This window comes from Panthera pardus, unplaced genomic scaffold (assembly GCF_024362965.1).
Source record: "Panthera pardus isolate Hobbes unplaced genomic scaffold, ASM2436296v1 HiC_scaffold_16, whole genome shotgun sequence".
NCBI classification, from domain to species: Eukaryota; Metazoa; Chordata; class Mammalia; order Carnivora; family Felidae; genus Panthera; species Panthera pardus.
Window position 1 is genome coordinate 133,627,835 of NW_026526721.1, and position 27,921 is coordinate 133,655,755.

General features: G+C 35.6%; 1 protein-coding gene across 10 annotated transcripts in view; it reads right to left on the minus strand.

Annotated features, from left to right (window-relative positions):
* TBC1D5 (TBC1 domain family member 5) overlaps positions 1–27,921 on the minus strand; it is a 533,248-nt gene that overhangs the window by 387,195 nt on the left and 118,132 nt on the right. For 4 of the 10 annotated variants that reach the window (XM_019435515.2, XM_019435508.2, XM_019435548.2 and 1 more), the window contains one exon: positions 10,872–11,071. The exons of the other annotated variants lie outside the window; for them this stretch is intronic. The gene's annotated coding sequence lies outside the window, so the exon portion shown is untranslated. The remainder of the gene's footprint in view (positions 1–10,871; positions 11,072–27,921) is intronic. 10 annotated transcript variants of the gene reach the window in all.

Below are 27,921 nucleotides of genomic sequence, written 5' to 3' on the forward strand. Positions count from 1 at the left end.
CTCACTAAAAATAGAACTCTTTACTCTTCGTCATTTATTTGGGTACTTTTAGCCATCTTATAAATTGCATATTTCTTAGATTTTAACAACCTATCCTCCTATAATTTTTATATTTTGGTGAAGAAAAAAATACGTGCTTAAAATTGTATGACTTTAAAATTGTTCTAAACAACAAATGCATCTCAATCTTAAAAAAAAAAAAAAACACCAGGGGAATGAGGAGGAGGAAGCTTTAAAGGCATGAAGGAAATAAAAGAAAATACACATGGACAAGAACTGAGGCAGTATGGTATAAATTTCAGGTAATTTTAAGGATTAGGTAATTTTAATCTAGAAAAGTCTCAATTCAATTTCAAATATATTTTTTAAAATAGCACACTCTACCTTAGAGAATCTAGGTGGTGGCATTTTTTAAACAAGCAAGGACAACAGAAAAAAAACAGTCTCTCCTTATGTCACGTTTATTCAATTTGTGGACTCGACTGCAGGTGGTCCTTGAGACGGTATCACAAAAGATGTCTAAAACAAAATGGGTAGGTGTGACCATTTATTTAAAATTCAGGCAGTTTTTCAAAACTCTATTTCTATGCAGAGTGTCCAATTATCTACAAGATATATACAGTCTGTAGCACAAGCTATTATGATTGATTGATTTTTTTTTTAACGAAAATACTTGCACATATATACACAAAATGGATCTTATCTCCCCTCAAAGTAACCATTTTGGGCAGCTATACATCAATTCCACTGAAGAAAATTCAAAAAGAGACATTCCTGAAATACGTTGATTAATGGATTATGTATACATCTTCCCCAAAGGGACTACTTCAAAGGAAATAACACACATTTGAATAAATAGGCTCTGAAATATTTGTTTAAAAATTTGCCTAATTTATCGTTACATGTAATCTAGAAAACTGTAAAAGACGTAAGGTTCTCTGAACAAATACATTTTCACTTGAAATGCAAACATTCAAATAAATCTTTCCTTACCACTCAATAGTAAGAAAATGGAAAGCGATAAGTGATAAAGAAGTTAGGTATTAAAAAGCCAAGTAAGGATGAAAGGCCATTACAGTCACTACCTTTTGAGAATTAAGTGACTACTGAGGAAAAGGAAAAATACCTTCAAATCTATAGCAAGCATTGTATAACAAATAGCAGCCAATCCACTTTGAAGACTGCAGGTATAAATTTCTCCTACCTTACAAAGCTTTACTTCATCTTTTAGTTATAGTATGCGCAGAAGTGGTTCCAACTAATAACTAATAATTCATTAAAAATGCAATCCATCTTGAAACACTACTACTAGAAAAGCAAATTACTGTCATTTATATTTTAGCACTTGCAGGACAGTAATTTTTACTCTAATCCATACAGTGTTTTGAAAGAGGTATAATTGAAAACTAAATTGAAACTTGTAATTATTATATCTATGCATCCATAGAAACATCTACACATTTTAAAATATATGTATTTTCTTTAATTCATCTTAACCTTAAAAACTCGTCCGAAAGTAGTTTTTATTAAAAAAATGTTTTAATACAAGGCATTTAATTTTACCTTCTTCTGTTTGTTCTGAAAATGGTACAAAACAAATACGTTGACCACAAACCTGCGTATTCCATGCCTTCAATCAAACCGCTGCAATTAATATGAAATTCTAAATACAGAATATAATGCCACATAAATAGTATAACAGCCAAGTCCTGTCTGAGAAGCCATATGTTTTTTCCCATTGTTCAAAAAAAGGAGATGACTTCCCGTCACTTATGTTTCTGATTAGCAAGGTGATTTATGCCACAATCACTAAAAATGCCAGCAAGTGAATGAGAAAATGCATAGTGACTGCACCAGATGTGCACAATAAACAGGAATCCCATTGTAATCTCTGGTACTTAGTTTATATGAAGGTAATGTAGGAAACACTCTTGGATATGGCAAAGTCACTCTTTTTTTACATTTGACTATAAATGATATGAAATAAATTGTGTGTTTTATACTTTATGGCATGCATACATTGATAAATTAGGTACCGTTTTGTATCCCGACTTATCTACAAGACAAACCTGGCTAAGATCATGGGGATTAATTGCTTCAGAAGTGTGAAATGCAGCTTTTCCATTCTTTTCTGCACACTCAGTGAAGAAACAATGATTAATCACTGTTTAACTATTCTCTGGAGGATCTACAAGATTGCCAAAGCAGGACTTATCCTCATAAATCCAAAAAATACAGGTTTAGATTTGTTGCCAACAACTGAAAGAACATGAACTTAAACCCATTTGTTATCAGATTAAAATAATGTCAAGGTTTTAGAACCCCACTGGTACACAATTTCCTTTTAATCGGTGACTACGATAGGAAATTAGATTAACACACAAGATATAACAGGAGCACATGTATTTTATAAAAATAATAAAAGTATTTTTTAAAAATTATAAAATATCCTCAGCCTACTAATGCCAAACAACATACTATTGAACCGGAGCTGATAATCTCCCTTAGCTACATAAATATTTCCATTGTTCTGTGCTATTTATAAAAATTAAAATACACGCTATCAGATGAAAAGCACTTTTAAATGGTTATTTCATGTGGAAAATGGCTACCTACTTCCAGAAATTTTATTCCAGACAGCTACAGCTGAATGACTATTATGTAGATAAAATGATTTAGTTTGAATAGAACATAAATATATTTATAAGTCTTTATAAGACTGGAAATGTAAAACTCCAAACTTTAAGCCTACACTATAAATGATCCAAAAATAAGTAACATTTTGAACAGAAGTACATAAGAAGAGAGGTTTCAAATACATTCCAAGTAATTTAGGCTTTCAAAATATCCAGCCAATATCTCACTACATATATTGAAAAAATTAAGTAACTCTTAAGTTGAGGCAAAATTAGTTCATGTCATTTTTATATCCTGAACACATAGTTTTAATAACTAAAACCTTATCCTGTCTCAACAATGAAATGTTGGTTTAATAACGGTCAAATAATTACAAATTAAAGACTTCTTTAAAATCCTCTCTAAATGAGTGAGCTGTTCACAGACTACTCCTACCTAAATGGGAATAACCTCAAGTAAAGACTTCAAATTTCTATGTAAAATAGAAATGAGGCCACCTCGCAATTATAAAGGATCCATTGTCTATTTGTCTGATTATATGGTCATATTACTTCTCCCTTCCGAGATGCTTCTTTCAGGTCTACTAGGTACCACAAAAACTAGGAGAACTGCAAAGAGGAGGAGGTGAAACTGTTGGTCAATTTCACTGTTCATTAAGTCTTTTTTAAAAGTGAGTAACAAAGAGAATGTGAAACAGATTCTGTCTTTTCCACATTTCTATCTAGAGTTGGCTGTTTATCCATTATCAAAAGGTGAGAGTTAATGTACAGCACATGTATATCAAAAACTAAAAATATTCACAATAAACTTAGCAAAACATAAAGGAAAACATCTTAAAATGACATATGTATTTAAAAGTTAGCTGAGTACCTGCCATAGGGTAAACAGTTAATAAATATCTGTTGATCAAATGAAGAGACGAATTCAGATTGATTCTACTCTCAAAGCTGATGACATTTTAGAGTCTATAAACAGAATTACACTTTGACCCTCTCCCTACGTTCTCAAACATCTCCACTTAAAGTTTTTCAATTCAGTGAACAGGATTTAAAAACCATCCTTATGTGTTACTCAAAATATGCCACTATCATAAAACCGCACAGAGTCTTGTTTAACTCAGAACTATTAGAGGTTTGAGGATGGACATCACTATTACCTTGCAAAGGAACACAAGCATGTCAGAATGAGACAGCTGGGGTTTTTGCATTAAGATTTTTACGGGGCGCCTGGGTGGCTCAGTCGGTTAAGCGGCCGACTTCGGCTCAGGTCATGATCTCGCGGTCCGTGAGTTCGAGCCCCGCGTCAGGCTCTGTGCTGACAGCTCAGAGCTTGGAGCCTGTTTCAGATTCTGTGTCTCCCTCCCTCTGACCCTCCCCCGTTCATGCTCTGTCTCTCTCTGTCTCAAAAATAAATAAACGTTAAAAAAAAAAATTTAAAAAAAAGAAAGAAAAAAAGATTTTTGCATAAAATTTTGCACTTAAAAAGGGAAAGTCACTGCAAATGGTTTCAGTCAGTAACCTAAACCAGAAACCAAGTCCCAGATGACAAAATGGCAACCCACTGGACAAATGTATACTTGAAGCCCAGGAAAGGAGACACATTAAATGATGTTAAATAATAAAGTTTTTTGTTTGTTTGTTTTTAACAGGGAAGCAACTAAGAATATGATGAAGGAGTGCTCTTTAACACCTAAACTATTCACCTATAAAAAGAATTCCCTGAAGACCCTTCTCAGAGTCAGCCAATGAAGTACTGGTCAGACTCACCACAAAATAGTATATTTCACATATTGGACAAGGATGTAACGTGGGTACATATCAAAAGAAAATGTGAGAACTTTTATTCTTGCCTAAAAAGTAATGCAATAAGCTAGAACCTGCATTTAGAGGGAATCAAAATAAAGTCACAAGAGGCACATGTCATCTTATTTCTATTGCATCCATAACAGTGGATGCTCCCCAAGACAGAGTACTAAGTAAAGTGACAGTCGACCAAATATCCTCTCAGTAGAGGTGTCCTAAGTGCACAAGTGAATTGATGAATCTTCAGGAGGTATTACTCAAAATGTCTTCCAGCTCAGTGACCAAGGAATTCTTTATTGGAGCATTCTCAATACTGATTGATGCATGCTGCTTCTCTTCTACTTAAAAAAAAAACAAAACAAAACAAAACAAAAAACTGTCTGGACCTCAGCTTTGCTGTTAAGCTGCCACATGTTTCTCCTTCCACTCTCCCTTGAACCCACTCTAATCAGATTTTGTCCTTTACTGAAACTACTCTTCTGAAATCACCAGTGACTTCCCATTGCTAAATCCAACAGTCAATTCACAGTTCATCCATAACTTCATCTTTCAGCAACATTTGTCATAGATGATCATTTCCCTTTCTTCAAATATTTATACCATCTAGCTTCATTAGCTTACAGATATTCTGAAAGCCAAAGAAGTTTTCCTCCTACCTCACTGGGTTTTCCGTCCCTGGACTTCTCTACTAGTAATTCTACTTTTCCTTACCTGTTTACCTAAGGTGTTCCAAAGCTAGAACCTTCAATTTCCTCTAGCTATATTTACTGGACTGTGTCAAAATAACCCTTTAAAAATACCATCTATAACTGACAACTTCCATGGTCTCTCCTTTATCCCAGACCTCTCACCTGAACTCTGGTCCAGTCTATCTGTCCTCTTGACCTTTCCACTTGAATATATAATAAACATCTCTAACTCAACATGTTTAATACCAAATTCCTGGCCTTCCCCCAAACCCCTTAACACACAGCCTGTATAATCTTCCCCTTCTTCATCAAATGAAACTCCATCTCTCCTATTATTTAGACCAAAACATTACTGGAGTCATTCTTGACTCTTCTTTCTCTCAGAGTTCAAATCTAATCCATCAGGAAATCCTGTTGTTCAAACCACAATCATCTCTCAGCTCTAACCTTCTGCATGGTCCTTCTGCTTCTACCTTGCTCCCTTAAAATTATTGATTTTTTAAAAATTTTTTAATGTTTATTTATTTTTGAAAGAGAGAGAGAGAGAGAGCGCGCACACAAGTAGGGGAAGGAGAGAGAAAGAATCCCAAGCAGATGTGGGGCTAGAACTCACAAACCATGAGATCATGACTTGAGCTGGAATCAAGGGTCAGAGGCTTAACCAACTAATTCACCCAGGCACCCCAATTGTTAATTGATTTTAAATTAACTGTAATTCTTTTAAACAATAAACCAGATGATAATTCCCAGATTCCTTTACAGTTTAATCGCTACTCCTCTCACCTCACTTTGCTACAGCCTCACTGACCACTCTGTTGTTCTGTAAACACATAAGCAATATTCTCACATCAGAGCCTTTGCAACTCTTGCCTTCATAGCACAACCATCTAACCTACTATATATTTAATGCATTTATCTTGCTTCTTGTGGACTTCTCTACCTTAAAACTCAAGCTTAATGAAGTTAAGAATTATCTCTATTTTGTTTTCACTGTGATATCACCTAGAACACTTTTCAGTGACAGCGGCTTCAAAGTTCTCAGGAGGAACAATGGATGGCAGAAAAAGATTAAGTCTTTGATGTTTTGAGAAAAATCATTTTAAATCTAGAAATACCCAGCAAAATGATCAATCAACTGTGAGAATAAAAGAAAAATATTTTAGAAAAACAATAAAAAATTATCTAATATGCACAAGTCAGAAAATACACCTTTCACCATTTAACCTTCTGAAAATTTACTTAAAGGAAACCTAGTAATAAAGATGACAATGAGATCCAAGCAATATTGGAGCAAATCCAGCAATATAATGAAAAGAAATCTGAGAATGACACTTTTCAGCAAAAGGCCCAGGAAGCTCTGGTTTACTGGTTCATAAAAGTCCAGGATATGTGAGATATTTCTTCAAAGGCAGTAGATAACCTTACAAAAATATTATTTTATCACCAAATATCATTTTATCCAAATTGAATACCTTTTATTTCTTTTTCTTGCCAGATCTCACCAGGATTTCCAGTACTATGTCAAATAAAAATGGTGAGACTGGCTCTTTGTATATAGGGAACATTACCTCATCCATCATAATTACTCACTGCAAAAATAACTCTGATGAAAAATCCAAGTAAAGAACAGTTAGGTCCTTGCAAAGGGGGGAAAAGGCAAGTTTGGCCATTCTTGTCTTATTTCTGATCTTAGAAGAAAAGCTTTCAGCTTTCAATATTCAGTATGATGTAAGCTGTGGACCTGTCATATACTGCCTTTATCATGTTGAGGTACATTCCCTCTACACTCACTTTGTTGGCAGTTTTTATCATAAATGAATGTTGAATTTGGTCAAATGCTTTTTCTGCATCTACTGAGATTATCATTTGATTTTTGTCCTTCATTTTATGAATGTGGTATATCACACTGACTGATTTGTGGATGTTGAACCATCCTTGCTTCCCTGGAATAAATCCCACTTGATCATGGTATATGACCGTTTTAAGGGACTGTTGAATTTACTTCTGTTCAATTTGTACAAGAGTTTTGCATCTACATTTATCAGGAATGTTGGCCTGTAATTTTCTTCCATTGTAGCATCCTTATCCAGTTTTGGTGTCAGGGTAATATTGGCCTCATAAAATGGCTTTGGAAATACAGCTGACTCTTAAAACAATGTGGAGGTTGGGCACATTGGCACCCCATGCAGTTGAAAAATCCATGGATAACTTTTGACTCCCCAAACACTTTACTACTAGCCTACTACTGACTGGAAGCTTTACCAATAACACGAACAGTCAATTAACACACATTTTGTATTTATAAGTACTATATACTATATTCTTACAACAAAGAGAGAGGAAAGAAATTGTTATTAAGAAAATCATTAAGATAAAACACATGTACAATATTATATTTATCAAAAAAGTCCACATAAAAGTGAATCCACATCAGTTCAAATCTATGTTGTTTAAGGGTCAACTGTATTCCCTCCTCTTCTATTTTTTGGAAGAGTTTGAAAAGGAGTGGCATTAATTCTACTTTAAATGTTTGGTAGAATTCACCTGTGAAGGCATCAGGTCCTGTACTCTTCTTTCTTGGGAGGTTTTTGATTACTCAATCTCCTTACTAGTGATTGGTCTATTCGAATTTTCTATTTGACATGATTTAGCCTTGGTAAGTTCTAAGTTTTCAGGAATTTCTCTGTTCTTCCAGGTGCCTAATTCTTTGGTGTATAATTGTTCACAGTAGTCTCTTATGATCTTTATATTTCTTTTCTTTTCTTTTCTTTTTTTAATGTTTATTTGTTTTTGAGAAAGAGAGAAACAGAGCATGAGCAGGGGAGGCACAAAGACAGAGGCAGACACAGAACTCAAAACGGGATCCAGGCTCCACACTGTCAGCACAGAGCCCAATGTGGGGCTCAAACTCACAAACTGTGAGATCATGACCTGATCCAAAGTCGGACACTCAAATGACTGAGCCACCCAGGCACCCCTGATCTTTGTATTTCTATGGTGTCAGTTATAATATCTCCTCTTTCATTTCTAATTTTATCTTTTGAGTCCTCTTTTTTTTTTTTTTTTTTACATGTAGCTAGTTTTGTCTGTATTTTGGAAAAAATAGCTCTTACTTTCACTGATATTTTCTCTTGTCATTTTTGTCTCATTTTCATTTATTTTTGCTCTTTGTTATTCTCTTACCTTACGGCCTAGTTTGTTCTTTTTCTAGTTCCTTTAGGTATATAGTTATTTGAGCTCTTTCTTTTTTCTTACTGTTAACATTTTTCACTATGAACTTCTCTCTTAGAATTTCTTTTTCTGCATTTGATTAGGGATAATTTTTATCATCTTTTTACTTTTCTATATATTCCATCCTTTCTACCACAGCTTTTACTTTTATAATCAGAAAAAATGCTTGCAATTTTTTAAAGGACAAAAATGATAAATGTGATGGGAATGGGTACTGAAAGAGATCACTTTGCAAAAGGATCTGGGTTATTCTAAGCTGATATACAGGACTTAAAAAGTTAAAAATGTGTTAAACCCAGAATGATTTGAGGGCATCAGCATGCACATACAATTTACATAGAGAGACCAAGCAAGAAGAGAATAAAGAAATATATACTGAACTACAAGGGATGGTTCTATCTAAGGTTTATCCCTTCTTCAAATTTTGAGATATGACCATTTGTACCTGTGTTCTCACTATAGAAGAACCAACTAAGTGCTCTGGTGTTTCCCAGCAGTTACCCAGCTTTTTGACCACAACATGTGATAGCTTGTAGTGAATATAGAGAGAGATGAGAAGCATGGAAAAGATAGATAAAGGGCAGCTTGACTGAGATAGAAAACAAATGGATTCCATTTACTTCCCAATGAGTCAGTCATGAGCAAGTGATGTAAAGTATGATTTACACACAGGTGATGTAAAGTATGGTTTCTGAAATTGCAAAGGCAATCCGTTATTAGACAGGGAAATAAATTTAGTTATGGGAAGCAGCATGTAGTAAGAGAAATATACAAAGATTAGAATAGAATAGAGCACTGCACACATTCCAGGTAGCTAGGGTAAAAACTATTTCAGCTGTTGTTTCACTTTCATTGGTACATTTATGCCTGTGGAAATTGGCTCATAAATGTAAATTTTATTCCTTACAATGGTTGTGTTAAAATAAATGTGAATTCCTCCTATCTGAGACACCTTCAACTCTAAGTTCAATAATTCTAGTTTGGTACTCCTTTAACAAATTTAATGAAGGTGGCGGGGAGGGGGACAGAAAGAGATATGGATACCAAAAGCCTTCTATATGGAATGTGCTGGAAGTACGCTGGCAGGAAAACATTTTTTAAGGCCCCCTATGAAGGCTCAGTTAAAGGAGAAGGAAAACAATACGGGAAAGGGTAAGGAAAAGATTGGAAACTGATGACTAGATAGATGTAAGAAGTGGAAAGAAAGTAATCAGGGAACTCTGAGTAACTGTTAGAGAACAACATCATTCCCTGAAAAAGCCTACAATCTAAATCTGGCAGATTGTGTAAACGCGCGCGTGCATGCACGCACACGCACACGAATCTCCAGAACATATTACTATAATAAGGATATTTTATTGATAAGTGTTTATGCCCCCCCCCCAAACTCACATGTTGAAATCTTAATTCCCAATGTAATGGGAATACACGATGAAATGGGAATATAGATTATAAGGGTGGAGATGTGGAATAAGCTTAGGAATTCCCTGAGCTTGCAGGGATGAGTTAACAAGGCATAAAGAAATAGAAAGTCATAGGATATACACACCCAAGTTTGGGTAAACAAGCTTAGGTAAATAACATTAGGTAAATGGGGCAAAGGCCCCCAGTATAGGACAAAGGTATAGGAACAGGGACTCTCAGGAAGAAAACATCCAAGATGAGGTAAACAAGATTAGGTATTCAGGGCAGAAAGGCCCCCTAACTTAGTACAGCAGAAAGCGCTTTCACAGGAAGGAAGGACCAAATTAGGTAAACAGGTAAATAGGGCTACAGACCACAGTGGGGCAAAGTTGCCCAGAGCAGAGCTAATTAGCAAAAGAAAGATGCCTTGCTGACTGTGAGGTAGCATGCTCAGGCTTTCTTGTCCCCTAGGCCAGTTTAGGTAAACAGAGGTGGGGCCTCTCTTCTGCTGTAAACAACCTTCCACCCAGATTTTGTTTTGTATTTACCCAAACCTCTAACACTACGTATCTCCAAAACCCTCTTCCCCTCCCCCCACCCATGAGTTCATGTTCATGGTTTCGTTGTCTCTTTGTGCATGTCCATCACACTTGTAAGCCTTCTGATCCTCATAAAAACAGAGCAAGGACTCTTACTGGGGACTTTTGTCTCCTCCCAGGACATTAGCCTCTCTCGCATTTTTAGTCCTGCATCCCACTTTCTTGCTGGACAAGAGAGGACTCCAGACCCAGAGTCTATGACAGGTGGAACCCTCATGAATGAGATTAGTGTCCTTATAAGAAGAGACCTTCGAGAGGTTTCTCACTCCTTCCACCATGTGAGGACACACAAAGAAGATGGTGGTCTGTGAATCAAGCACTGCATCTGCTGGCACCTTTATCTTGGACTTCTCAGTCTCTGTGAAGACTGTGAGAATTGTTACAAATAAATTTCTGCTGTTTGCAGGTCACCAAGTCTATGGAATTTTTGTTACAGCAGCCCAGAGACTAAGACAGATACTGATAGCATCCAATTTTTAAATGTACATTTTGAATAAATATATGCTTACCTTTCAGGAGACCTTTATTGATCCAGAAATCTAACTGACACCTGAAAATGCATGCTCTAATCTGAAGATGACTTCAGATTCAGTACAACAGAGTTCTCCAAATACAAGTCTTGGTTGGCAAACAGGAAGCAAAGAAGAATGAAGAAATAGAGATCACTTGAGTTTTCCCTCAACCAAGCTTCTGACAAAGAAGCAAATACCTAGAAAAATAAACAAATAAAATAGCCTCACACATTCCTATCCCAAAAGGAACCCTGAACCAAAGCAAACAATAAAAAGGCAAGCTGAAAAAATTTAGGTCATACTATTTTAAGCTTTTGGACAAGTGTTAGCCTACTCACTAATCACTCTTTCTATCATCTATTTTAACTTCTGGAAGAAAGGAAGCCATTTTATTTTACTTAAAATAAATGGTACTACAAAAACTTTAAATCTAAAACACCTCCATATGAAACAAATCACATTACAACTTCATTTCATTGACATGAAAGTGTTCAAATAATAAACACACTATTCTAATACATAGTAAAATAATAGCAAGTACTAAAATTACAAAGAATTAAAAAATGGAAAACTGCCATTTGAAAACAAACATGGGGAAAAATTCCATTGAAAAGGATTCCAAACATTAATAAAATGTCAAATTCAAATACTGATGTATCAGTGCAACAAGTAAATATTATTTGTGATGTAAAAAGTAATTTCCCTAGCTTTTTTGCATAAAGAAAAAGAAAAATGTCTTATCACCTGTAATTAATATTCTTCCATAAGTCATATGACACAGATACAATCTACATGAAATCTGCAAGAATGACAACTGACTTCCTTAAATAGCTATCTAACGTAAGTAAAGAACCTCTTAATAATAATATCAAATTACTAAACATTACTATCACTTTTCTCTAGATTTCATTCTATATAGTTTACTCCCTATAACCTGTTAGAACTTAGTAGCTCAACATATGTACAAAAGGACAAAAGTAATTAAGTACTATAATGTGAAACATAAATCAATACCACAGAACTGAAAAGCATTATGACAACAGATATAACTGAAACCTACTGTGATTCAAAAGAAATTATTTAAAACACATTTTAGCATCATATGCTATTAAAACCAAGTAACAAAGTATGATTTGTAAAGAACAGATGAATGTGGCATTGACCTCTAAACAGATGTCCAGAAACTTTTATGCTCTTGTATTGAATACAATTCATGTTCTGTTTGTTTGATAAAGAGAATGATTTATTACGTTCTGATGTAGCATTTCCTTATTTTAACTTTCAATCTTATCTGAAAAATTACCAACAATTCATTTCTAAATTATACAATATATGTGTGAAAGATACCTAAATACAGTCTACGCCTCCTTGGACAGTAATATAGTCACATGCTTTTTCTGTATGGTTGAGCTAAAAATTGCTACATGTCTCCATTTCTTATCTTTCCTTTGTAAAAATAATTTTTATTTAATTTTAAATTATTTAAATAAATTTTATTTAATAAATTTTATTTATTTTATATTTATTTATATATTTAATAAATTTTATTTATTAAATTTATTTAATAAATTTTAAATTATTTAAATAAATTTTATTTAATAAAAAAAATTTAAATAAATTTTATTTAAAAATAATAAAAAAAATTTTTATTTTATGAGTGGCTCTTTAGAATGAAGGACATTCAAATATCTTTCAACTATTCCAATATATGTGTATTTCACAAATGTGTGTTTATATAATAGTTAATCTATATTGTCACACTACTGTGTCAATACTATTCAGAGAATGATGGCTATTACTTCATAATGGCTATTCATAACCAAAGAAAAACTGCTAATATAATCAGTATCCTGAGTAGTTATAATTTGTTTTATTTCTAAATACATACTTTACACTCAGGTCAATTCTACATGTCATACATTGCTCCGAAAGTAATTTACTTTCTTGCTCTGACAGGATATATCCAATGAAATATTTTATTGGCATGCCATCAGAGAAACCAAAAAGGAGAAAAAGACCTACAAGGCAGAGTTAGCTAACAGAGGCTTTATCTCTACAGGAATACTGTATGAAACTAGACTTCTTCAGCCATCTATATGCAGAGAACATGTTTACCATTAGTCTCACTGAAAGGATATACCAGTTCTTTTTCTAGTTATCCTCTATGGAATTGCATAAATATTGAGAAAATCTAGAAATAGATATACACATGCACATATAAAAATTATTGTCAGTGTATAAGTTACTGCTGCCCTGGGACTGCAATAATTTATGTAACATCTGTTTTCATATTTTTCTAATTTTTTTCCTAATTAACATGCATATTTAACGCATAAATGCTCAGACCACCTCGTTTTTCTGCTGACTGTGCCTCTTTATTTTTGAAGTTGTGCACTCCTAGGGAGAATTCAGGAGAGATGGAAACCAAAATCTTATTCAAAGCACTAATTTTAAAATGTAAACAACAGTAATAAACCAACTTCCAAGAAAATACTAAAGTCTTAAGAGTCTTCAGAATAAAAGTTCAAGCTGCCAACAACAGTCATGCACCTAACTTGAGGTCCAAATACCAACGAGCAACACAGAAGCTTAATTCCAACATTATATTAATCTTCTTGATTCCTTTTTAATTTTTATAAAAGCTGAGAAACCTACTATAAAATCTATGATTATTTGACTTTGAAAATTCTGGTAGCATTTTAAAATTGTTATGCCGTAGGCAACAAACATACATGAACACGCTCCATATAGTAAGCATCAAGAAGTATGTAACCAGCTATATGTTTTTGAATTGTAAGCTTCCAAATCCCGTGCAGATGTGAGGAAAGGGGGAAGTTTTGACTCTGAAGCTACATTCAAGTACAATCAACTTCTGAAAGATCTTAATCTGTACTGGGAAATTTAAAATTCAAAATACTACTTATCTTTATTTTTAATAGAAAAAGTAAAATTAGAGGCTGATCAAACAAATGCTACAATAACCAAAGTATTCCCAAATAACAATGTTTAATATGCCAACACTGTGACTCCATCTGTACTTACCTCACTTTAGAATTAAACACTTTGTATTTTAATTGCCTAGTTATGTATTTCAGGCAGTCATTTATTACTTCTCATCTGTTGTCAGGGCTGTTCTAGGCCTTTGTAAACACGGAAATTCTCAACCCTCATAGAACTTACATTTTACTTGGGATATCAGACAGTATCCAATAACGATGCAAATACGTAACTGTAAACAGAGATCAACGCTATTAAAAACAGGGGAAGGGGTAAGCCATGAGATTTAATAACAGGAGATTTGATTTAGCCCAGAGGTCAGCAAAGACCTAAAGACTACTTAAGATGAGATCTGAAAAGTATGGGGCAGTCTAGGAACAGCAAGTACTAAGGTCTCAAAGCATTATGAGAAAAGCACATTCTGAGTCAAGAAAGAGAAGCAGAAGGGCCAGTCACAGCTAGAGAGGGAACATATGTGAGACAAAATGGGGCAGAAGTCAATAAGGCAAAATTACCACAGGGTTTTAAATATAGTATTGATCAATTACACATTGAAAAATTACCAAATCTGGCTGAGTTACGGAGACGAGCAAGAAAGGTAAAGGGGAGGAGTTAGGTGTGAGGTGACAGATTAGACTAAAGTGGTGGTGGTAAAGATGGGGAGAGAAGGCAGGAAGATTTATGGGCTAACAGAAGAATTTGGTAAAAGATTCAATTTTGTGGCGAATGAAGCTGGATAACAATTCCATTCAGTGATATAAGGAAACCTGGAAGAAGATCTGCTGTTGGAGGAAAGAGACCAAATTACACTAGGGCATATTAAAGGATTACCTGTTGAAGATGTCTTGCAGGGATTTCAATGTAAACATCAGAGCTATAATAGTCTGGAGATTTAAGAAAGGTCTGGGCTAGAATCAAATTTAGAACTTACTAGGATATGGGTAGCAACAACAACAAAAAAGGCACCTACATTGCTTTTCCCCCCTGAAAAATTCCCTATGCACATGTTGTATCTTCCTTGTTTCTAGCTATCATACCACATTGGAACAGAAAAACATATATACTTCATAATGTGACAAAATCATATAGCTTGTAAATGGTTAACTTCATAAGGCATATATGCCTTATCTTAAGTTGCTAAATAATAGTCATCATTTACTGAAATGCCTACTTGGGTTAAAAACTATTAAAAATATGCTGAAGCATTCTAAAAATGTGCATCAGGTCATTAATCCTCACAATAACCTTAGAATTGAACAATTATTGAGCCTACTTTTTAGATGCAGATACCGAAGTTAGGGAAGTGTTAAGAGTTGCTAGTAAAGCCAATAAATGAGAGAGGCACACTTCCAACCCAAGCATATCTGAATCCACAGCCCATTTTCTTTCCACTAAAAAGGAGGGTAGCAGGTATCGATCTTTAAAATAAATTTACCTCAGTTTCAAACCTGGCCCCAGAAGACCACTTAAGCTCTCTTAAATATCCTCATCTGCAATTCCTACCTTGCTAGGAAATACTGACACTTCAGGGAACATATAAAATGTGTTATCACCATTCACATGATCCGTCACCACAGGAGTCACAGTTGAGAGAGGGCTTAGAGCAGAAACTAAGACTGACACTGAAAGTTTGGGATATTTCACAGCATAGGTCAGGGCAGGTCATCAGGTACAGTACCTCAGCTCATCCTTGTTCTTCCCCTCATGGAGGAAGAGTAGTTTCCATCAAAAGAGCAGATGCTAATATGATAAAAGCTGTAGGTGGAGAGTTCAGCAATGTTTCTAAAACATTACAATGCACAAAAATCACCTGAGAGATTTTTTTTTTTTTAAGTTTATTTATTTATTTTGAGAGAGAGTGTGTGTGCATGCATGAGAGAGGGGCAAAGAGAGGAAGGGAGAGAGAGAACCCCAAGCAGGCTCCATGCTGTCAGCACAGAGCCCGCCTTGAGGCTCGATCTCATGAACCAGTGAGATCATGACTTGACCGGAGAGTCAGACGCTTAACCAACCAAGCCATCCAGGCACCCCCTGAGAAGCTTCTTAAAAATGGAGACTGCCAAGCAGATCTTCTCAAGGATTCTGACACAGAAATGGAAAAGATGCCCCTTCAAGCTTTCTAAAAGATATCTACCTACAGCAACCACTTTCCATTCTTTAGCATGTGTTTTTTAAATTATTTGTTAAACATACATATTTTTTTAGTCCAATTAAATTGTACCCAACTTAATATAAACATTTCCGATATTTTTCTTAACAACTACTGTCAAGGTTCCTTCCCAATGGAAAGAAGGATAATTAAACAAAAGTAGTTTTAATGATACATAAAATGCCTCCGTCAAAACTTATTTTCCTTAATATAGATTTTAGTCTTATGATTAAAACTAAGTCATCTAGGGATATATATGTCAAAAGACACAGGAATGTTTAAAGGAGATGAATGGTTCATAAAGAACATTTTGCCACAAAAGTTAACCTTTGGTGAAAAAAAATATATATATTTGATTAAAGAATCCTGTACTTATGTAAGAGGGTCTAATACAGTAATAGTTATGCAAAAGATGGATAACGAGATTACATGTAACCCTGTCAAGTGACACCAATGAAAACTAATATATACTGGTACCAAAGCAGCATTCAAAAAAGAAAATGTCTACTCTATTTCCAGACACTTCAGATCACTTAAAAATGAAAGTATGTCTATCTTTCCTTCTACATGAACCACAGCTGTCACTGTGGAAGCATATAGTCCAATCATTGTCCCAGCGGCTCCCATCAACTTGATCTACTGGTGCCCTGAGTCAGGGCTGCCTTAACAACATTCTAGTGACCTAAAGGTTCTAACAAATTCCATGGGGCACATGTGTGGCTCAGTCAGTGGAGCATCCAATTCTTGATTTTGGTTCAAGTCATGATCTCAGAGTCATGGAATCAAGTCCCACATCAGGCTCCATGCTTAGCATGGAGCCTGCTTGAGATGTGTTCTCGTTTTCTCTTTCTCTCTCTCTCTCTCTCTCTCTCCCTCCCTCCCTCCCTCCCTCCGTCCTTCCCCTCCCTCTGCCCCTCTCCCCAACTTGTGTGCACATTCTCTCTCTCTCTCTCTCTCAAATAACAAATTCCAAAACTCCAAACTTTCATCCAAGGCTAACTGAATTTAATTTTTTTATTTTGAAATTTCAAGATGGATGTTGTTAAGACATATTATCTGTGAAGCTAAATATGGGCAGTTAAAATTTTAAGTTTATGACATAATATCTCCTTGTGTTTTTATGACTCAAAAAAAATACCCATTCAGGTTTCTGCTTTTGATCCCGTGATTTACATCAGGACCGTGATAGGGAATAGAAAACTAAAGATAATAAAAGTTGCTTGAAAAAGAACTTCAGTAACAATAACATTACTACTATACTGTGCTGCTGATATTTACATGGTATATCTCATTTAATGTCTCCTCACCTCCACCCTAACCACTCAACAAACAAACAAACAAACAAAAAAACAGGGGCACCTGGGTGGCTCAGTCAGTTAAGTATCTGACTCTTGATTTCAGCTCAGCTCATGATTTCACAGTCATGGGATCGAGCTCGTCCTCAGGTTCTGCAATTACAGCGCTGAGCCTGCTTGGGATTCTCTCTCCCCCTCTCTCTACCCCTCCCTGACTTATGCTCTTCAGCACATGCGGTGTCTCTCTCTCTCTCTCTCTCCCTCCCTCCCTCCCTCTCAAAATAACAATAATTTACAAATTTACAAATTTAAAAATTTTAAAAAGCTAAGAGGAGCTTGAGCACACTAACTTGCCCAAGATCTTATCATTAACAACTGGTAAAGCTGGGATTTGAATCCATGTGATTGGAACCCAGAGGCCACATGGTCTTAACCATTATAACATGCTATATTAATTTAAAGGCAATATTAAGTGTGATTTACCTGACCATTACTCACTCTGTTCATGAAATCCCTTAACTCTATAAACCTTTACACAGCCAAAAATCCCGAAAGTACTGACACAATATAAATCTTTCTTTCTGTCTTTTATGGTAAATGAAATGCTTCCACATTGTTCTAATAATAAAGCATATCTTTGCTTCCCAAATGACTCGTCATCTTGAAACAGTATATAACATTATTTTCTCACAGTCATGCTCATTTTCACTAACCACAGTCGGTACCAAGTTAGATCCCACACTACCAGAAGCTCCAGGCAAGACAGAAACCAATGTATATACAGTGCAAGAAAATAACTTTTTGTGATTTAAAGATTATATCTTCTACTATTTCTCTTGGTGCCAACAAGATAACTTTTCTTCCCAAATCTTGGTTACATTTAGGATTCATTTAGAACCAAGCTCTAAGTACCAAGTTTGAATTAGCTTTAGAATAAGAAACAGATCAGTCTCAATCACTCTGTATATATAAATAAACCAAAAGAAGCCAGTCAATTCTGAGAGTTGCTTTGGGAACTTGGGGTTCATTCCAATCCTGAAGATCAGTCTAAGCCCTGAGAAAAGTTAGAAAATTCCAGGAACTGTGGTTTCCCTAAGAGAGCTGCAGATTCAACCTGACTCCATGAGATGAAAAATTCCATTAAGCTTTAGTCTTCATCCATTTCCTCTGGCAGACATAAGGCATGGGACTTTTCAAAGTACACATCTTCCACAGTACAATAAGGAAGTAAACATATTTGTAATTAAAGTACTCCCTTCTTTTAAGTGTGTTCCTGTAACTAACATGAAAATAAGATTTTTGAAGAAATTATTTTAGATTAAATAAGCTGAAAGTTTAAGCATTGTCCATAATTTTATTTTGTATTCTAAATTCTCAGTTCCAGACTAATTAAATTATTCCACATCTCATTAACTACTCCTCCTTATGTTATTCCATTTGTTTCAGAGTTCCTTTTTTTAATCTGTTGCCTTTTTATAACATTACCTGTCACCTTTTATCCATGAACACCGTAATTTATCCTGTTCAAACTATGCAAAAAGAAAAACTCAAACCATACTTGATTATGCTGGAGGAAAGTCTGTGAAAGTATTCTAGAATTCTGGGGAAGCTTTAATTCTCAGAAAACAGAAGTGGACGAAACTAATTATAATAAGAAAGAGAACAGATAATAAGTTAGCTCTACAAAGGACTCAATTATTTAAGATTTATTTTTTCTGCTGCGTGGCTCATGACTTTCCCATCACTTACTTCACTACCAAACTACTGTTCCTTTATTGATCTCACTACCTATTAGCTTCTTCTCAAAAAGAAATAAAGGGAATCTAAACCGGATAATGTTGGTGATCATTAGCAGCATAGAAAAACGGCTGAATCAATTATCAGGCACTTGGTATTTTTGAAAGATAATTCCAGTGGTGGTGTAGCGTACTAGCAATGAAACTGGCATAGTAGCTTCAGAAATGGGAGGACTGACAAAGAATAAGAGGAAAAAATGGGGGCACCTAGACATAAAAATGGAAGAAGAGAAATAAACTTAGTAAATTTCCAAGGTTTCTAATTTAGGAGTAAGGCAAAATGTTTATACTATGAAAGGACTAAAAGAAAGTAGGAGGGGAAGGAGTAAGAAAAAAGTTAAGAGAAAAAGCACATACTATATCACTTCATATCTATAGCTATCTCAGTACCTCATACCCCTAAAAATGTTTCTCTGTGAATAAAAAAATGAATGAAATAGCTCAATTTTATTTTTGTTAACTTTTATAACATTAAGTAATTTGAATTTGCTTACTAACATGAAGTTTCTTATTTCTTTCTTCTTTTTTTTTATTTTTTTAATATATGAAAATTTCTTGTCAAATTGGTTTCCATACAACACCCAGTGCTCATCCCAAAAGGTGCCCTCCTCAATACCCATCACCCACCCTCCCCTCCCTCCCACCCCCCATCAGCCCTCAGTTTGTTCTCACTTTTTAAGAGTTAACATGAAGTTTCTAAACTCACAACTAATTCCATAACTACTTGAGACTTTTTTTTTTTAATTTCCTAGATTCTAAACAACACTTCTGGAAGCCTAGAAGTGTCTCCAATTGTAACTCTCTTTTAAAAGTTGCCAAATTGGGGCGCCTGGGTGGCGCAGTCGGTTAAGCGTCCGACTTCAGCCAGGTCACGATCTCGCGGTCCGTGAGTTCGAGCCCCGCGTCAGGCTCTGGGCTGATGGCTCGGAGCCTGGAGCCTGTTTCCGATTCTGTGTCTCCCTCTCTCTCTGCCCCTCCCCCGTTCATGCTCTGTCTCTCTCTGTCCCAAAAATAAATAAAAAATGTTAAAAATAAAAATAAATAAATAAAAAATAAATAAATAAATAAAAAATAAAAGTTGCCAAATTGTGGTCTCTATGATTCATCTAATATCTCACTTCGAGCAACTAACAGGTATAAATAATCCGGCTGAATTTTAAAGTTTGCATAAGGTTACTCGCTCAGTAGTAACACTCCAACAATATAAACACCAAAAGATCATACCTGTATAAGTGTTTTCGGTATCCTAACTCAATAAAACAGCAGTGAATTAATTTACTTTTGCTACTCAGAAGGATAACTTTTTAAATGTATTCTTCAAACCACTTTAAAAATATTTAAAGATTCCAGGCAAAATGATTACTATGGTCTAATATTGCAATATGATGTATAAAACTAAAAATATTCAAAATCCCATAAGAAAACTGCTGAGGTTAAAAGATTATAAGTTGGTAAAATGAAAAGAGGAAAATCATAAATATAATAAATGCAGCATACCAAAACTTTTGGTTTTATAACCAGAAGGATTACAAAGTTATTTCAAAAAACTACTGTTTTCTATTTTGAATGCTGGAATTCAGCAAGCAACTGGCTATTACTCTCCACGGACAGAAACCCAAATAAGGCACCCAAATCTTATAGGACATTAAAAAAAAAAATTGCCCAAAGACAATCTTATAAGAAATGATGCTCAAAGTCTTTTGTGTTTATCTTTATAGTAATTTATCTCATCCAAGCTAACAGATAGGAGATGTGACAGTAAATGCATGATTAACTACCACACTCCTTACAAGCACAAATTTTAAAAAGGCTTGTTGGGGGCACCTGGGTGGCTCAGTCAGTTAAGCATCTGGCTCTTGATCTCAGCTCAGGTCATGATCTCGTGGCTCATGAGATGGAGCCCCGTGTGGGGCTCTGTACTGACAACACAAAGCCTGCTTGGAATTCTCTCTCTCCTTCTCTCTCCGTCCCTCCCCTGCCCATGTGTGCACCATGCTCTCTCTCTCTCTGTGTCAAAATAAATAAACTTAAAAAAAAAATAAACAGGCTTGTTGAAACCTTCAAAAAAGCTAGTAACCCAATTAAAAAGGACACACTCCCCAGCCCTCTATACTGGTCCTCTCCTTGCCTAAGTGACTGAACACCAGACCACCTTCCAGAGCAGTATTTGTGGAAGAAAAAAAAGCCCTAAAGACTAGGTTACCTAACCTAAAATTGTTTCTGCTTTTAAAATATGATGGCCTACAAATTCACTGAAATAATATCTTTCATTGAAAATACTCAAAATGACCTTATCTAAAGACTATCAATACGTAAAACTTACGTTTAAACTTTTAACTGCCTTTCTGAGCAACGCCTGATGATGTTAACTTCTCAGTCCATGATACTTGGGGTGGGAGTGAAGGTGGGAGGAGGATGTCCTAAAAGAAAGACTCTTCTTTGTGTTGTAAAAACGTCATTTTGTTTAATTCTCACAATAGCTATATGAAAAGTCCTAATATTATCATTACTCCTACTTGCTCTGCAGATGAAGAAATGTAGGCATGGTTAACTAGATTTATTTAATATCACACTGTTAATAATTAGTATTTAAACTCAGGTCTGTAACACTCCACAAGCCATGTCCTTTACACAACATCACAATGCTTTCAAGTATACCTATGAGTAAGTAATGTAAGTCAAAATCATGTGGTGAATTAAAGTGACTCCTTTATCTCTACCTCACCAAAGTACCTTGGAAACCTACCATCAAAAGTGATTAAGTGTGTATCACCTATGACCGTGGACCATGGACCACTGAAATCTGTGATTCAGGAAGCTCAAACATCAGTTTCTCTCACTTTATTTTCACTCTGAAGTATATTATCTCTTGTATTCAATACTACAGAAAAACATCTCTCAAGCTGTGTGCTTCAGTGGTACACACCGATTTAGGATTAAACTCTCTAAACAACAAATTCTTAGTTTTCTTTATGTAACCTTGATAGACCATACATACATACATAGTTGCAAATCAGACTTTTTAAAAGGCATCCCTTCTCAAATGTCCCGAAAGTAGTGTGCAGGTTGGCCAAAGACAAAATACATCCTGAGCCTCATTAGTATAAATGTGCAATGAATATAGATAAATCCCAGAGTAAGTCTTCAAATACAAATTATCATACTCACAATAAATAATAAAACTAGAAAATTCAGATCCAGAGTTGACATAACCAATTAAAAAGGGTTCCAAAGAAATTATTAAAATACTGCCTAGAGGCAATTCCAGAATTTCCTTATGAAGAACTCATCACTCTTGACAGAGGGCCAGACTTCTTTTGACACTTAGCAGAGTTTCTCAATCAGAACACGTTTAAAATGAGACAGGAAGTTTCAGAATAAGCCACTTCTGGCTCTTGCAGCAAAGGAATAACGTTGACCAGAAAACAGAGCTCTACATGGCAATAAGATTCGACCATGTATGTGTTATGTTATGTATAAGTTACTTTTAGGAAACAGATTGGTAAATCATTTTCTCAAGTATGAGAATTTTTAAAAACTAAGTTCTGGGGCAGCTCAGTCCATTGAGTGTCCACCTGGGTGGCTCAGTCCATTGAGTGTCTGACTCTTGACTTCAGCTCAGGTCATGATCTCATGGTTCATGAGTTCGAGCCCCACACTGGGCTCTGTACTGACAGTGCTGGGGATTCTGTCTCACTCTCTGTTCCTCCCTGCTTGCTCTCTCTCTCTCTCTCTCTCTCTCTCAAAATAAATAAAAATAAACTTAAAAAAACACTAAGTTCAAAAAATTCTGTAGTTTATTTTCTTTTGATTATTATTATTCTAATTTTACCCTCAGTAGCTTAGACTATTTTGAGCTGTATTTAACCAAGATTTGGTGCCTAGAAACCACTTAACATAAGTTTATTAATTTCCTAAGAGCCATATTTTCAGTTCAATTTAGTCTCAGATTTCCACATACACAAAACATCCACCTTTAGATTGGTGCAGTTCTCTTCCAGACTAATATTTCTTCTTAAACAAAAAGCTCTCATCAGAGCAAAAACTCTTCACAAAGCAATGGAGCTGCATTTCCGAATGGACTGGCCTTCCCAGCTTCATACAATTAATAATAGGAAGGTCACAGTTCAAGATGGTAGGTAGTAAGATCCTGAACTCACTTCCTTTCATGGACACAACAATTTAGAATCACGTTTGAAATAATTCCCTATAAAGAGGACCTACATACTGGATGAAAAGATCCTCCACAATAAGGGAAAACACCAAGATGGGTACAAGGGGTAGAGATAAAATATTGCTAAGTAATAGACCACACCCCCGGTGTGGTGCTCCATGGACAGGAGGAACCTCAAAGGTATGGAACTTTTCCCTGAGGCGTAAAAGATTCAAGCTCCACATTGTGCACCCCAACCTTTATATCCTACACAGGAGAGACAAGACCTCAAAATGCCTGGCTTTGAAAACCAGCAGGGAGTATATCCAGAAAAACTATAGAACTATAGGGAAAGGGAAACCGACTCTCAAAGGGCTCACACACACAGACTCACTCAATCCAGAAACCAACGCAAAAACACCAGATTTAAAAAACAAAACAAAAAACAAACAAACAAACAAATAAAAACAGTGCACAAAACATAGGCAAAAGAGATCTACTTTACCAATCTCAGAGCAAGCACCAGAGAGGCAGGAGGGACTGAGACACTAGCAGTAGCCATTTTTGCTAGTTTATTCAGCCTTATCATCAGCACTGGAGAGTGCCATTTTGGAATCCTCCCTCAAGACTGCTGATGCCAGAGGATGGTGCCCCACTAAGAAGCCCATACAACCCAGCAGCTCAGCCAGACCCTGCAGCTGACTGGATGATAACTCTGCCTAACAGTATGCCTGTAGCAACTGCGGCCCTGTCACAACAGGGGGGCACATGCGACCCACACAGGGAACACCTCTGGAGCACCGGGGCAGATTGCATTTCTGGGCCCCACAGGACAACTCCTACATAAGGCTGTTCCTTCAAGACCAAGAGATGGCTGAACAACCTAAACGCAAAAACAAACACAGACTGGGAAAAATAAAGAGACAGAAGAATATGTTCCAGTCAAGAGAACAAGATAAAACCTCAAAAAAAGAAATAAACAAAATGGATATAGGTAACCCACTCAATAAAGAATTCAAACTAATGGTCATAACGATATTTACCAAACTCATGAGATGAACAGATGAAGACAGTAAGAACTTCAGTGAAGAGATGGAAAAGATATCCATGCCAAGACACCTCATACTTAAAATGTCAAAAATTAAAGATAAAGACAATCTTAAAAGCAGTAGGAAAAGGCAATTAGTTACATACAATGGAACCCCCACAAGACTATCCACAGATTCTTCAGCAGAAACTTTGCAGGTCAGAAGAGAGGGAACATAATATATTTAAGTGCTAAAAAAGAAAAAACTTCCAACCAAGGATCAAGGATAATCTACCCAGCAAGGTTATCATTCAGAAGTGAACGGGGTATAAAGAGTTTCCCAGACAAGAAAAAGCTAAAAGAGTTCATCACTACTAAATTGGCTTTATAAGAAATATTAAAAAGACTTCACTAAGCATAAAAGGAAAGGCCGTAACTAAAAATAAGAAAATACCTGAAAGAAAAATATATCACTGGTACAGGCAAACACATAGAAAAGGCAGTGGATCGACCACTTATAAGGCTAGTGTGGGGGCGCCTGGGTGGCTCAGTCAGTTAAGCGTCCAACTTCGGCTCAGGTCACGATCTCGCGGTCCGTGAGTTCGAGCCCCGCGTCGGGCTCTGTGCTGACTGCTCAGAGCCTGGAGCCTGTTTCAGATTCTGTGTCTCCCTCTCTCTGACCCTCCTCCGTTCATGCTCTGTCTCTTTCTGTCTCAAAAATAAATAAGCTTTAAAAAAAAAATTAAAAAAAAAAAAAAAAGCTAGTGTGAGAATTAAAAGAAAAATTAGTATATTCACCTGAATGTAAAATAATTAGTTAAGGGATACACTAAATAAAAAGATGTAAAATATGACATCAGAAACAAAACACGGTGGCAAAAAAGGGTAAAAGTGTAGTGCTTTCAGGATGCTTAGAACTTAAATGACTACCAACTTAAAACAGACTGATAAATATATAGGTTGTTATATATGAACCTCATGGCAACGACAAACCAAAAACCTATAATAGATACACAAAAAATAAAGAGAAAGGAATCTAAATGTAACACTAAAAAAAGTCATCAAATCACAAGGGAAGAGAGGAAAAAAAATGAAAGGAACAGAGAAAAATTACAAAAGCAACCAGAAAACCATTAATAAAAGGGAAATACATACCAATAATTATTTTCAATGTAAATGAATTAAATGCTTCAATCAAGAGACATAGGTGACTAAATGGATTAAAAAACAAGATCTATCTATATACTGCCTACAAGAGACTCATTTTGGATCTAAAGATACACACAGACTGAAAGTGAAGGGATGAAAAAAGATATTCCATGGAAATGGAAACAAAAAGAAGGCTGGGGTAGCAATACTTAGTATCAGACAAAAAGCAGGTAGCAATATTTACATCAGACAAAATGAACTTTAAAGCAAAGGATGTAACAGGAGACAAAGCAGGGATTACATACATAATGATAAAGGGATCAACCCAACAAGAAAACATATATAATACTTGTAAATATTTATGCACCAGAGGAACACCTACAGAAAAAGCAAATATTAGCAGACACAAAGGGAGAAATTGACAGTCATATAGTAACAGTAGGGGACTTTAACAGTCCACCTATGTCAATGAACACATCATTCAGACAGAAAATTAATAAGAAAACACTGGCCTTGGGGCGCCTGGGTGGCTTAGTCGGTTAAGCGTCCAACTTCGGCTCAGGTCATGATCTCGCGGCTCGTGGGTTCGAGCCCCACGTCGGGCTCTGTGCTGACAGCTCAGAGCCTGGAGCCTGCTTCAGATTCTGTGTCTCCCTCTCTCTCTGCCCCTCCCCCACTTGCACTCTGTCTCTCTCTGTCTCAAAAATAAATAAACATTAAAAAAAATTTAAAAAAAAAAAAACAACACTGGCCTTGAACAAACATTAGGTGAGATATACCAAACAGATATATACAGAACATTCCATCTAAAACCAGCAGAATATACATTCTTCTCAAGTGCACATGGACCATTCTTCAGAATATTATCACATTAAGCCACAAAACAACTCTCAAAACAATTTGAATTTAAAAGAAGACTGATATACCAAGCATCTCTTCTGACCACAATGGTATGATACTAGAAATAACTGTAAGAAGAAAAATGGAGGAAAAAAAGAAGAAAACTGGAGAAAAAACAAACAACACGTGGAGACTACCCAACATGCTACTAAATAACTAATGAGTCAAGAAAGAAATCAAAGAGGAAATCGATAAATATCTTAAGACAAGGTGTCTGGGTGGCTCAGTTGGTTAAGCATCTGACTTCACATCAGGTCATAATCTCACCATTCCTGAGTTTGAGCCCCGCATTGGGCTCTGTGCTGACAGCTCAGAGCCTGAAGCCTGCTTCGGATTCTGTGTCTCCCTCTCTCTGCCCCTCCCTGGCTCATGCTCTCCCTCTCTCTCTCTCTCTCTTTCTCTTGCTCTCAAAAATAAACATTTAAAAAAATGTTGTAATATCTTAAAAGAAACAAAAATGGAAACACACTGCTCCAAAACCAACAGGAAACAGCAAACACAATTTTAAGACAGAAGTGTCTAGCAATACAAGTCCACCTCCATAAACAAGAAAAATCTACAGCAGAAATCGGACTTTACACCTAAAGGAACTAGGAAAAGGAACAAAGCCCAAAGTTTGAGGAAGGAAGGAAATGATAAAGATCAGAGCAGAAAAAAATAGAGAGTAAAATAAAAAGTAAAAAAGATTAATAAAACTAAGAGTTGATTCTTAGAAAAGATAAACTCTTCTGGCATAATTTAAACTTGGTGGGATAATCCTTGAAAAGACAAACAAAATTTATAAACCGTTAGCAAGACTCATCCAAAAAAAAGACAGACAGACAGACAGACAGACAGAAAGAAAGAAAGAAAGAAAGAAAGAAAGAAAGAAAGTATTTAATGATTTCAATACTCATTAAAATCAGTAATGAAAGAGAATTTACAACCAATATCACAGAAATATATTACCATGAAAAATTACAGAGCAAAAAACTGGACAACCTAGAGGAAATGAATAAATTCCTAGAAACACAATCTTCTAAGACTGAATCAGAAAGAAACTGAAAATGTGAAGATAAGTATTTACTAGTAAGGAGGTTGGATCAATAATCAAAAAACACCCAACAAACAAAAGTCCAGGACCAAACATTTAAAGAAGAGCTGATACCTATCTTTCTCAAACTATCCCAAAAAATTGAAAAGAAAGGAATGCTATCAAGCTCACTTTATAAGGCCAGCATTACCATGACCTAAACCAGACAAAGACACTACAAGAAAGAAAACTGCAGGCCAATATCACTGGTGAACATATATGCAAAAATCCTCAAACAGATATTAGCAAGCCAAATTTAATAATACAGTTAAAGGATCACACATCATGATCAAATGGGCTGTATTCCAGGGATCTCATAATGGTTCGACATCCACAAATCAATCAATGTTCTACACCATATTAACAATAGGAAGGATAAACATCATATGATCATCTTGAAAGATGCCTAAAAAGCACTTCACATAATTCAATATCCATTTATGATAAAATCTCTCAACAAAGTGGAAACAGAGGGAATGTACCTCAACATAATAAAGGCCACATATAAC